Below are 12,896 nucleotides of genomic sequence, written 5' to 3' on the forward strand. Positions count from 1 at the left end.
TTCTCATTTCAAATACAGAGGAAAAGGAACCTGTTCAAAAACTTAATGAAACCAGTTGAGCAGATGAAAAAAAAAAAAACCAATCAGAAATCTAGAGACTGGAAGAATAGGCTCTGTAAGAATGAAGTTAAGAAAAGATAAAACCATACCCCTCCATCCCAATTATATAACCCCTGCTAGAATTATCAGTTTACTCTTTTATTCTATGAAAAATGTGTATTTACCATTGAAATCCCTGCGAGATATGTTACCTATTTGTACTTCAGAAATATGAAGAGATAAGTGGAGATTAGGTCTCTCATGACAAACAGCCATTTATTTTTATGAAGCTTTTTCTCATATGGAAAACCAGGATTTGACATCTTTCAAGCTTCCCCAACTACCATGACACCATGTTAAAAGGGAACAAATGACTTCCTTGGGTGCCTTGGATGATACAAAGCTTCTCTGATTTTATAAAGTGCTTTTATTGTATTGTGTTGAATAAAAACATTTAGCTAGAATATAGCCTAGAATAACAAGGACCTGCATGATCTATTTTCTTCCAACTCTTGCCCTTCCTCCGTATTCTAGGCTTGTTGTCTTCCATTTTAGCCTAGAAGAATATCAAACCTTGACCTTGTCATTCCATAGGCTTTTGTGCTACTTTTTGCTCTTGGTTTGTCATGTGACCCTTTGTACTTTCTATCACGAACCCCACTAGTTTCAGTCACAGCATTACAGATATCTGTATTTTATTTGTTTTGTTTCCTTTAACAACAACATCCTTCCGTGAGGACAGAGGTGATATCCTGCCTTTGTGTCATGATCTAACACAGTACTGGGCATATTCTAAGCACTCAATACCTATGTGTTTGGTAAATTATGACAATTACCTAAGTAATTTTATGTTGGGTTCTCACACCCATAGTTCCATGCCAGTTAAAAATCTATCTACAACTCTGACTTCCCCCAAACTTAACTACTAATAGCCTACTGTTCACCAGAATCCTTACCAATAACATAAAGAGTTAACAGTTGTATGCTATATGAATCATCGCTGTATTCTTACCATAAATCTAGAAAAAATAAGTGCCATTAAGATAAAATAAATTTATAGTATTTTGCTATATATATATATATATGTATATATGTGTATATATATATATATATATATATTTTTTTTTTAACCCATATAAGTGAATCTGTGTGGTTTAAACATATGTTGTTTAAGGGTCAACTGCATTTTCTCCCTAAGGTACATCATAACTTTCATGCCCTTAGAACACTAAACAGTGATTCAGCACTATACTTGGGAGTCATTTTAAACAGTGAAATCATCAACAAAAAGTGAAAAATGCAAAAAAGAAAAATACGGCATTAAAGAAACCATAAAAAAGACACTTGTTTACAATACAGAAGCTGAAACAAGAAGGCCAGTCTTCTCCTTGTTTAACCTTAGCTGGAAATAAATGTGTAAGACAACTCTAATTTTTTACTGCTTTGTGCATATCTGTCAATGACCACGAAAATATGAGTCATGAGCAGACAAACTTGCATGAGTCATGAGCAAGCAAACTTGCAAATATGGAATGTGCAAATAAATAATGAGGAGAGCTGTAGTTTATCTGAGATTACACGCTATTAAAGAGTGCTATATGGGCTTGGTTCTGAAATCCAGCAGCCTGCGGTAAACATGTTCAACATATCTATTAAAATTAAACTGGCAAAGACCTAATTGCCACGTTATTTTTTACTCCCCCTGTAGATCCTGTTGGTATGTGTATGCGTGTGCACATATTACATGTCAACAATGGAGTATGTGACCAATATTTTTTTTACTCCACCATCCAGACAGAAGTAATTGGAGAAATTCTTCCTAGTTTCTTTGTAGGCATATTTTATTTACTTAATTTACATAGTTATAATTATATATTGGGATCCAATTTTCTACCTTATATGTAGGATAATATTATAAAGTATTCAGAAATACTAGAAGTTAAAATTGAGAAAACAACACAATGTGTACCACTTAAACACCTTTTACATACTGAAAGTTTATGAGAAGATATAGATTGTGGTAAAAAAAAGTTGTATATATATTATAGATACATATATACACATACACACATGCCTTAAAAATGATATTGTATGAATTGTTTTTTGAAATTTTGCTTGCAATATATCCTGAAATTCTTTCCATATTGAAAGAAATATGTATCTATACTCTTATTTTAGTTTCTGATATTTTATTCCATTTTATAAACATTCAACTAATATTGCTCATTCTTTATTTTTGGACTTTCAGTGTGTTTCCTGTTCTTCATATTAGAATGAATATCATTATTAATACATTTTTTTAGTATTTATAGCTGCCTTTTCTTTGAGTGGAGCTAAATAATTATTTATAGATGTTTAGAATTATGATGCATATTGCTGTATTACCCTATTTAAGTGTTTTAACAAATTTCATCTTCATTATAGCAGTATGAAAATACAGATGAACCAGACATTATGGTGAGCTAAATCAGAGTATCATTTTAAGTTTTGAATTTATCCAGTTAAAAATGAAGGTGAACAACTTTTATTTGATCTTTTAATTTTATTCTTTTGTGAAATGCGTGTTTATGTCCTTTGACATGTGAAGGGCTTGTTTTTTTGTTTTTTGTTTTTTTCCTAATTTTCCAAATAGTTGTTATTCTTCAACTGTTTTAAGTCAGTTTTTATTTTTTGGTATATTTTACTCAGTGAACTGCATTCTATTTATACAGTTCTATGAACTCTGACAAATCCATACAGTTATGATCTGTAAATTCTTGCATAATCCAGATATAGAATAGTCCCATCATTAAAAAAAAAAAAATCCTCATGTGATCATGTGTGATCAACACTTTGTGATCAACACTTCTCCCCATCCCTAAGCCCTACAAACACAGATTTATTTGCTGTCCGTATAGTTTCACCCTTATACAAAGGTCATATACATGGGGTCATACATTAGATTTTGTCTTTAGAGTTTACTTTTTGTTTCCCTTGACATAATGCAGTTGAAGTTCATCTATGCTATTGTGTGCATCAGTACTTTCTTTATCGATTGGCTGATTGATTGCTCAGTAGTATTCCATTAAATGAGGTTCTACAGATTTTATTTTTATACTTTCACCAGTTGACAGACACTTGGGTTATTTCCAGCTTATGGTAATTATGAATAAAACTTGAGAAATATTCACATGCAGGTTTTAATGTGAACACATGTTTTCATTTCACTTGGCTAAACAACTAGGGATGGGATTGCTCAGTTATATGGTAAGTGTATGCTTAAGTGTGAAAGAAATTACCATTTTTTTTCCAAAGTGACTCTACAATTTTGAATTCCCACCAGCAATATAGGAGAGTTCAAGTTGTTCAGCATCCTTACCAGTACTTGGTATTTTCAGGTTTATTTTGTTGTAGTTGTTTAAGCCATTCTAAGAGTTTAATTATCCATCATCACAATTTTAACTAGCATTTCCTTAGTGACTAATAAGTCTTAGACTATTTTCACATGTTTAGTGCTATTGTTAATGGCACCACTATTGTAATCTAAATTTCAATTGCTCATTGCAAATATACAAATATAGACACTGATTTTTACATATTTTTTTTATATCCTGCTACCTTGCTAAATTCACTTAATAGTTCTAGTAGCTTTTCTACAGATTCCATTTGATTTTCTACATACAAGATTATCTTCTCCACGAGTATAGAGATTTTGCTTTATTTCTTCTTTCCCACACTTCAATGCCTTTTTTCCCCTTTGCATCATTGTACTGGCCAGTGTATTCTATATTATGATGAATGGTGAGGAGATCAGACATTCTTACTTTCTTCCCAGTCTTCAAGAAAGTGCATAGAGCCTTTCATCATTAAATGTGATATTACCTATGGATTTTTTGTAGGTGCTCATTACTAGGTTGAGAACGTTTAATCTGTATGTTAGTGCAAATTTATTTAGTTTATCATGAAAAGATTTTGCCAAATTGTTTTTTCTGGGGGGCTATTCACAGGTAAATTTTAATTGATTTTCAAATATTGACCCAGATATATTTTTTATAAGTATGGACACAATTCTTTATTGCCATGTGTGCTATCAGGATGGCTCCTAGTCTGTCATTTTAATTTAATTTTGATTATGATAAATACACTTTTGGCTAGTAAAATCTATTGATCTTTTATGCAAAATAAAAAAGTGACTATCTTTGGTGACATAAAGACAATTAAGTTTTACTGGTATATAATCTCCTATTTACTGTATGTATCAAAATTTATTTAGTCTTCCTATATGCCAACAAATTGGACAACTTAGAATAAATAGATAAATTTCTACAAACATATAACCTACCAAAATTAAAGCAGGAAGAAATAGAAAAATCGAACTGATTACCAGCATTGAAATTGAATCAGTAACCAGAAAACTCCCAAATTTGGTGAATTCTACCAAACAGTTAAAGAGGAATTAATACCTAGTCCTTTTAAACTATTCCAAAAAATAGAAGAGGAAGGAAAACTTCTTAATTTATTCTATGAGTTCTGTAAAACCCTGATGCCAAAACCAGACAAAGACATCACACAAAAAAAGGAGGGCTATAAACCAGTATGTCTGATGGATATAGATGCAAAAAATCCTTAACAAAATACTGGCAAACTGAATCCAACAATGCATTAGGAAATCATACACCGTGATCAAGTGGGATTTATTCCCAGGATGCAAGGATAGTTCAATATTTGTAAAACCATCAACATGATATGTCATATCAATAAGAGAAAGGATAAAAACCATATGATCATTTCAAGGGATGCATAAAAAGCATTTGAAAAAGTACAACATCATTCATGATAAAAAAAACCCTCAGCAAAGTAGATATAGAGGGAATATACCTCAACATAATAAAGGTGCTATATGAAAAATTCACAGCCACTATCATACTCAATGGTGAAAAACTGAGAGATTTTCCCCTAAGGTCTGGAGCAAGATAAGGATGTCAACTGTCACCATTTTTATCCAAAATGATACTATAAGTCCTAGACACAACAATTAGACAACACAAAGAAATAAAATCCATAAGTGCATCCAAATTGGTAAGGAAAGAGTAAAATCCTCACAATTTGCAAATGACATTATGCTGTATATAGAAAACCCTGAAGACTCCACTGAAAAACTACCAGAACTAACAAATGAATTCAGTAAAGTTTCAGGAGACAAAATCAATCTAAGGAAATCTATTTTGTTTCTATAAACCAATAATAAAGATACAGAAAGAGAATCTAAGAAAACAATATCATTTGCAATTGCACCCAAAATTGTAAAATACCCAGGAATAAACCTAACCAAAAACTTGAAAAATCTGTATTCTGAAAACTAGAAAATACTGATAAGAGAAATTAAAGATGACACAAAGAAATGGAAAGACATTCCATGCTCACGGGTTTGAAGAACAAATGTTAAAATGCATATACTACCAAAAGCAATTCACAGATTTAATTCAATCCTTATGAAAACACCAACAGCACTTTTCACATAGCTAGAACTAACAATCCTAAAATTTGTATGGGACCACAAAACAAACAAAAAAACAAAACAAACAAAACCCCACAACAACAACAACAACCCAGAATAGCCAAAGCAATCGTGAAAAAGAAATGCAAAGCTAGAGGCATCCCAGTTCCAGACTTCAAGTTATACTACAAAACAGTACTCATCAAAACAGTATGGTACTGGCATAAAAATAGACATACAGATCAATGGAACAGAATAGAAAACCCAGAGATAAACCCATGATTATGTAGTCAATTAATCTTCAACAAAAAAAGAATGAATAAACAATGGGGGAAAAATCAGTCTTTCCAACAAATGATGCTGAGAAAACCAACAGCCACATGCAAAAGAATGAAAGAGGACCACTTTCTTTCATCATACAAAAATAAATTCAAAATGGATTAAAGACCTAAATGTGAGGCAGGGAATCATCACGATCCTAGAGGAGAACACAGGCAGCAACCTCTTTGACCTCAGCCACCAGTAACTTCTTACTAGACATGCCTCCAGAAGCAAGGGAAACAAAAGCAAAAATGAACTACTGGGACCTCATCAAGACCTGAATGTGAGATGAGAAACCATAATAATACTGAAGAGAGCACAGGCAGTAATTTCTCTGACATGGGCCACAGCAACATTATCCTAGATAGGTCTCTAGAGACAAGGAAAATAAAAGCAAAAATAAACTACTGGGACTATATCAAAATGAAAAGCTTCTGAACATCAAAGCAAACAATCAACAAAACCAAAAGGCAACTGATGTAATGGGAGAAAATATTTGCAAATGACATAGCTTATAAAGGGTTAGTATCCAAAATATATAAAGAACTTATACAATACAACATCCCACTGAAAAATAGTCCAATTAAAAATGGGCCAAGACAGGAACAGACATTTTTCCAGACGACATCCAGATGGCTAACAGACACATGAAAATATGCTCAACATCATTCATCATCAGGGAAATGCAAATTGAAACTACCATGAGATACCACCTCACACCTGTCAGAATTGTTACAAACACAAGAAACAAGTGTTGGCCAAGATGTGGAGAAAAGGGAATCTTCATGCACTGTTGGTGTGAATGCAAACTGGTACAACCACTGTGGAACACAGTATGGAGATTCCTCAAAAACTTAAAAACAGAACGACCCTATGATGAATTGCACTATTGGATATTTACCCAAAAAATTCAAAAACACCACTTCCAAGGGATACATGCATGCCTATGTTATAGCAACATTATTTACAATAGGCAAACTAGGCAAGCAGCCCAAATTTCCACTGATCAATGAATATTTAAAGAAGATGTATGCATATAAAATGGAATATTATTTAGCCATAAAAAATGAAATCTTGCCATCTGTAACAAAATAGAGCTAGAGAGTATAAAGCTAAGCAAAGTCAGTCAATCAGAGAAAGACCAATACCATATGATCTCACTCATATGTAAAATCTAGCAAATCAAACAAAGAAGCAAAGAAAAAAAGAGAAAGATAAACCAAGAAACAGACTCTTAACTATAGAGAACTGATAGTTACCAGAGAGGAGGTAGGTTGGGGGATGGGTGAAATTTGTGGATATTAAAGACTGCCCTTATCATGATGAGCACTGAATAAATTATAGGGCTGTTGAATGACTACATCATACATCTGCAGCTAATACAACACTATATGTTGGCTATACTGGAATTAAAATAATAAACATAAAAAATAAATGAGGGGAAAAGGAATTGTGGAGAAATAAGGGAATTCCCAAATCTAGGAAACCCCAAAAGGCATAAGAAACACTGGAATTATCTTGAGATTCATTTTAGGACCTGGTGGGAGGAAGAATTCTGAATTTAAAAAATATTTATTTACTCTTCATTAATTTTATGCTATTTATGTTATTATAATGTTTGGTATTGTATACAAAACTGAAGTGTACATCTTTGTGCACATGTCCCCCAAATGCATGCATTCTTCACAGGTGAGACATATATGAGAATTGGTATCAATTCATTAAAACACATCACATTTTTGGGGCGCCTGGGTGGCGCAGTCGGTTAAGCGTCCGACTTCAGCCAGGTCACGATCTCGCGGTCCGTGAGTTCGAGCCCCGCGTCGGGCTCTGGGCTGATGGCTCGGAGCCTGGAGCCTGTTTCCGATTCTGTGTCTCCCTCTCTCTCTGCCCCTCCCCCGTTCATGCTCTGTCTCTCTCTGTCCCCAAAATAAATAAACGTTGAAAAAAAAATTTAAAAAAAACACATCACATTTTTAAATGTTTTATATATATTATACAGATGTTATCCCAAAGAGTGATCCTAACTTACACTTGCACCAGCAAAATACAAGAGTTCCTGTTCACTGTCACGAAAAATACAAATAATTTAACAGGATGCGATGTAATTTGTATCAGGAAGCCCTAAAAATATAGTACACATAACTTATAACACAATTTTTTGTTGTAGTAACTAGTTTTCATTAGCTTCTACTTTATGGTGGAAAGCCAAATCACTTTTCTCTGTAGCTATTAATTCCATTTCTTTCCACATGAGAAACTAGCAGATTGAGTTCTGTGAACTCTAGCTCTCATTGCCTTTATAATGTATTTATTTACTGGGGTGCCTGGGTGGCTCAGTCAATTAAGCGTCCGACTTCGGCTTAGGTCACGATCTCACGGTCCATGAGTTTGAGCCCCGCGTCAAGCTCTGTGCTGACAGCTCAGAGCCTGGAGCCTGCTTCGGATTCTGTTTCCCTCTCTCTCTGACCCTTCCCCGCTCTTGCTCTGTCTCTGTCTCAAAAATAAATACACGTTAAAAATAATTAATGTATTTATTTACCCACTGCATTATTACACTCTCTCCTTCCATAAATGGTTAGCTGTTTTATTATTTTGAAATAGAAAATGAGAGATTCCAAATTTATTACCAACATGTAGAGTGGAGGAACACTTTTTCTTAAACTTACCTGGATCTCATAGACAGTAAAACCTTGGATTGTAACTTTGTCTGCAACTGTTCTACAAGATAAACAAAAATTTCCAATAAATTTTAACTTGATAAACAAGTCATGTCTTGCAATACAAGTAGTCCATGACCCTGAACGTCTCATGATCACAACTGAGCCAATAGTTCTCGAAATTTGCTTTGATATACAAGTGCTTTAGATTACATGCATGTTTCCAGAAAAAAATTATGCTCACAAACCAAGGTTTTACTGTACATATGTGTACACATAACTTAAAAATCACATATGTATATGTATTTATATATCATATAGGCTATATGATATGTTATATATGCAAGAGAATATTAGTTAATGTAAGTCATATAATAACAGTCAGAAATGTATTCTTACAAGCCTAGTTCAATCTTGGGGAGGGAAGAGTAAAAATGCAGTTGTGAGATGTCATCTCTAGTTATTATCCGGAAGAAGCATGAAAAAGCAAGAGACGGGTAAGAAGGCATTTACCAAAGCAGATAAAGAGAGGCTGGCATCCTGAGGAATAAATTCCCTCAGTGTCTCTTGTCATCAATCCTATTTTTAAAACGAACTGCAATAAAATGAAATGGCTGTTTCTAGGAGGTGGGGGGTCTTGCATTTAGTGGGATAAACATCTTACTTTTAAAGAGTGAACTCCGTGAATGCCATGCTTGTCTTCCTAAGCAGTCGTGAATTGACTTGTATCAGAGCCCGTTTCTCTTGCACCAAATCGCAAAGCCTTCAAGGACTGGAAATAATTTTTTACATTTTTTTAAAACCTCATCCTTATGGCTAACATCTTGTCCAGGGACGGGGATGCATATGTTACGAACACACATGACGTCTCCTCCACCACTCAAGTTGAGGAACTTTGAAGCTGACTTTTTCTGTCTGATTATTCCAGAGCACTTTTTCCTAATTTCACTATTCTCACTCTTTTCTTCCCACCCCAACAGATCTCTTTATTGACTCAACGCATATGTTTTATCACCAACTGTGTGCCAGGCACCGTTTTAGGTGCTGAGGTGACTCTAAACATAGTTCGTTAGATCACGTCCCAAAACTTCCATTACTTCTCTTCTGCTGCATTACTGATACAATGTTTCAAATATTGAAGGGAGAAGCTAATCCTTATTTAGCCCTTTTCTGACAGGAGTAAAGGTGTTTTACATATGCTTAATGTTTACTTGACTTTTAAATAAAATGTATTTAAATTTAAAAGAAATTTGACATCACTAACTGCTATGGGCAGTTACATCTCCTCCCCCAATTTTTCATGCTGAAATCCTAACCCCCAGTACCTCAGAATGTGACCTATTGTGATCATTAGGGAGAGCTCCAATCCAATTACTCTTGTCCTTAGAAGAAAAGGAAATGTAAACATAGACATGTACAGAGAGAAACAATACAAAGACACAGGGAAAAGACAGTTATCTACAAGCTGAGGAGAGAGGCCTAGAATAGATCCTTCCCTGTGGCTGTCAGAAGGTTCCCACCTGCTGACACCTTAATCCTGGACTTTGAGCCTCCGGAACCATGAGGAAGTAAATTTCTGTTGTTTAAGCCACCAAGTCCACAGGACTCTGTTACAACAGCTCTAGAAAATAAATACACTACCATAATTGTGAAATCACTTCTACTTGCAATAGAGAAAACGGTTAATAAAAATAAATATAAATCACTAAAACTGAAATTAGTACCTTGAAGGACTTAAAATATTCTTGCCTCTCAGACTTCTACAGTGCACACTGAGTAATAGGGCTTTGGAGCATCATCTATGAAAGTAAGTATTTACACACAGCTGGAGACCTGCATCGAGGCCACGATGCCTTTTCTCAAGCAGCTGTTTCTTCCTTTGACATTGCGTTCATTCAACTCAGTGTACTTGGAACTGTGTCAGGGTCTGCATTCATCGTATGAGGGACTGAAATGCCAAGGTCTAGACAGCATTTATAACTGGCACAGTAAAAACTGGCACGACTCTCTCCAAGGACTTTGCCTACAGTCCCGTGGGCTGCTTGCATCCAAGAAGCACTGAGCTGACGTAGGTATGGAGTCCCTGCGCACACCCCTCACTTGTGTCTGCCTCCAGCCTGGGTCCCTGCCTGGACGCTCCCAAGTGACATGTTGACAAACTGGGCCCCTGGATCCAATTTGGGAAATTGGCTTGAGGCAAGAACCATGGAACAGAAAGAAAAGATGGGATGGTGAAAAATGATATTTAGAGAAACAAGGACAGCAGGTGGTAACACGGGAGGCACTGAGAGGAGAGAAAACTGAATAGCTAAAGTACAGAAGATGAATAGAAAAAAGCTATCTTGAAAAATGGGATTTGAATGAGAATAGCCAAAAGGGGAAAAAATAGACACATATTCTCTACCTTTAATTTTTTTTTTTTTATCCCACAACTTCTCTTTCATATGCTGATCTTTCTTGGCCTCTGCACCTTTGAAACTCCACTGATGCCTTCTCTCAACTTCTGTTAACCGGGCATGCCAGGTTCTTACTCTTTTTTCTCCCTTGCTCCTGCCTCACTCTTCATTCTGATGTTACGAACAAAAAGAGGAGTGGATTCTAACGGCCCCATTCTAATGCCAGGAGGAATAACTATCATTTATGATACCCTTAAATAATATCTAAATATGTTCAAAGTATGGATTGCCTAAAGCCCATTTAGGATTTGCACAACTATACAAAAATGTGCTTCAGTTTGAATGAAGGTGGGTGAGGCTGGCTTCACTTCACAGGATGGCATATGCCACATCAGCATCTTAATGTCTTCAAGAATCCTTTATCAAAACGACCCACCTTCCCACACTCCCTACACTACTTTTGGCTGTCATTTCCTTGCAGCAATACTTAAGCATCACGAAATACGTTCCCTCAAAGAACTGCAGTCCTGTCTGAAAAAAATTTCATCACTTTAGGGAAACACAATGAAAACTGTTTATAAAACAAGCCTCTCCAATATTGCCATCTTGATTGCAAAATGCTATACCACTTCTTAAAAATGAGCATGGTCCAGAGCCAGAGGAGCTATTAGAAATGTATTCTCAGTATGATTTAATTATCCAACATCTCCCCGCTAAAGCATAGTAAGAAGTTATTAGCATGTAAATTCTGTTGACAGTGTATTATTCTTACTATAGCATTGTGCTGAAGGAAGGACACTTCCAATTACTTGCAGAAACATAAGCAATAATATTTTAAAAATGTATTTATTTAAGTGTTGGTAGGAGAATATGTCTATAATAACCACGATAACCTTACTATAGCCATGGCAAAGTGTTTGTAACCACACAATGGCACATTCTAGAAGAAGTGCTTCTTTTTTGTTAATTAATTTCTTTTCTGAAAAAAAATTGTTGTCACTGTCTTATTTATAGTTACCAAATAATAAACATCATCTTTGGGTTAGCCATTATGGTACCCACACCTGTCATTTAATCTCCACGATAGGCCTATGAGCATCATATTGAACACGTAACATGTGCAGAATAAGGCAGAGAGGTGATGCGATGGGTGCTCAGGGTACAAGAGCTGGGATTCAAACCCATGCCTGCTGGGCCTAGTTCAGGCCCTTTCAGGAACAGAAAAACCTCTCTCTCCCTTTTTCTCTCCATCTTTCCTCTCACTTTTAAATCATTTTTGTTGTAATAAAGATGATGTAATGTAAAATTCACTACTTTAAAGTGTACAATTCAGTGGTTTTAACATATTGACTATATTTTGCAACTATCACCACTAATTCCAGAACATTTCCATCACCCCAAAAATAAAACTCAGTACGTATCATCCTTCAGTCTCAATCCTCTCTCTCATCTAATCTACTAATAACAAGTAGTCTACTTCCTGTACTTATGGATTTGATTATTCTGAACATTTCACGTAAGTGAAATCATAAAATATGTGTCTGTTTCCTTTACTTAACATAGCCATTTTCAAGGTTTATCCCTGTTGTAACATATAACATTGCTTCATTTCCTTTTATGGCTGAATAATAGTTCATTGTATGGATATATTACCTTTTTGTTAATCCATTCATCAGCTGATGGAAATTTAGGCTGTTTTCTCTAACTCACGTTAGTTAATGTAGTCGTATTAGGGTGTCCCAAGAATACTGAAGGGTCTGAAATTTTTACCTTACTTAACAGCTAACAGTTTAGCCTATAATAGATTTATGGGTGGTGGCACAAGGTACGGGCCACCTGGATCAGAGACACAGGAGTTTATGACTCAGGACACAGCCATCAGCATGAGTGTCAAGTGCCTGCCAACATTTGGTAACTACCGACAAATAATCTTTGATGTTTTATTGGTTAGTTACCGTCATAATTAGCTTATGGCTTGCTCTTGAGAACAACTTAGAAGATCCT

This window comes from Prionailurus bengalensis, chromosome E2, assembly GCF_016509475.1.
Source record: "Prionailurus bengalensis isolate Pbe53 chromosome E2, Fcat_Pben_1.1_paternal_pri, whole genome shotgun sequence".
In the NCBI taxonomy this organism is placed as follows: Eukaryota; Metazoa; Chordata; class Mammalia; order Carnivora; family Felidae; genus Prionailurus; species Prionailurus bengalensis.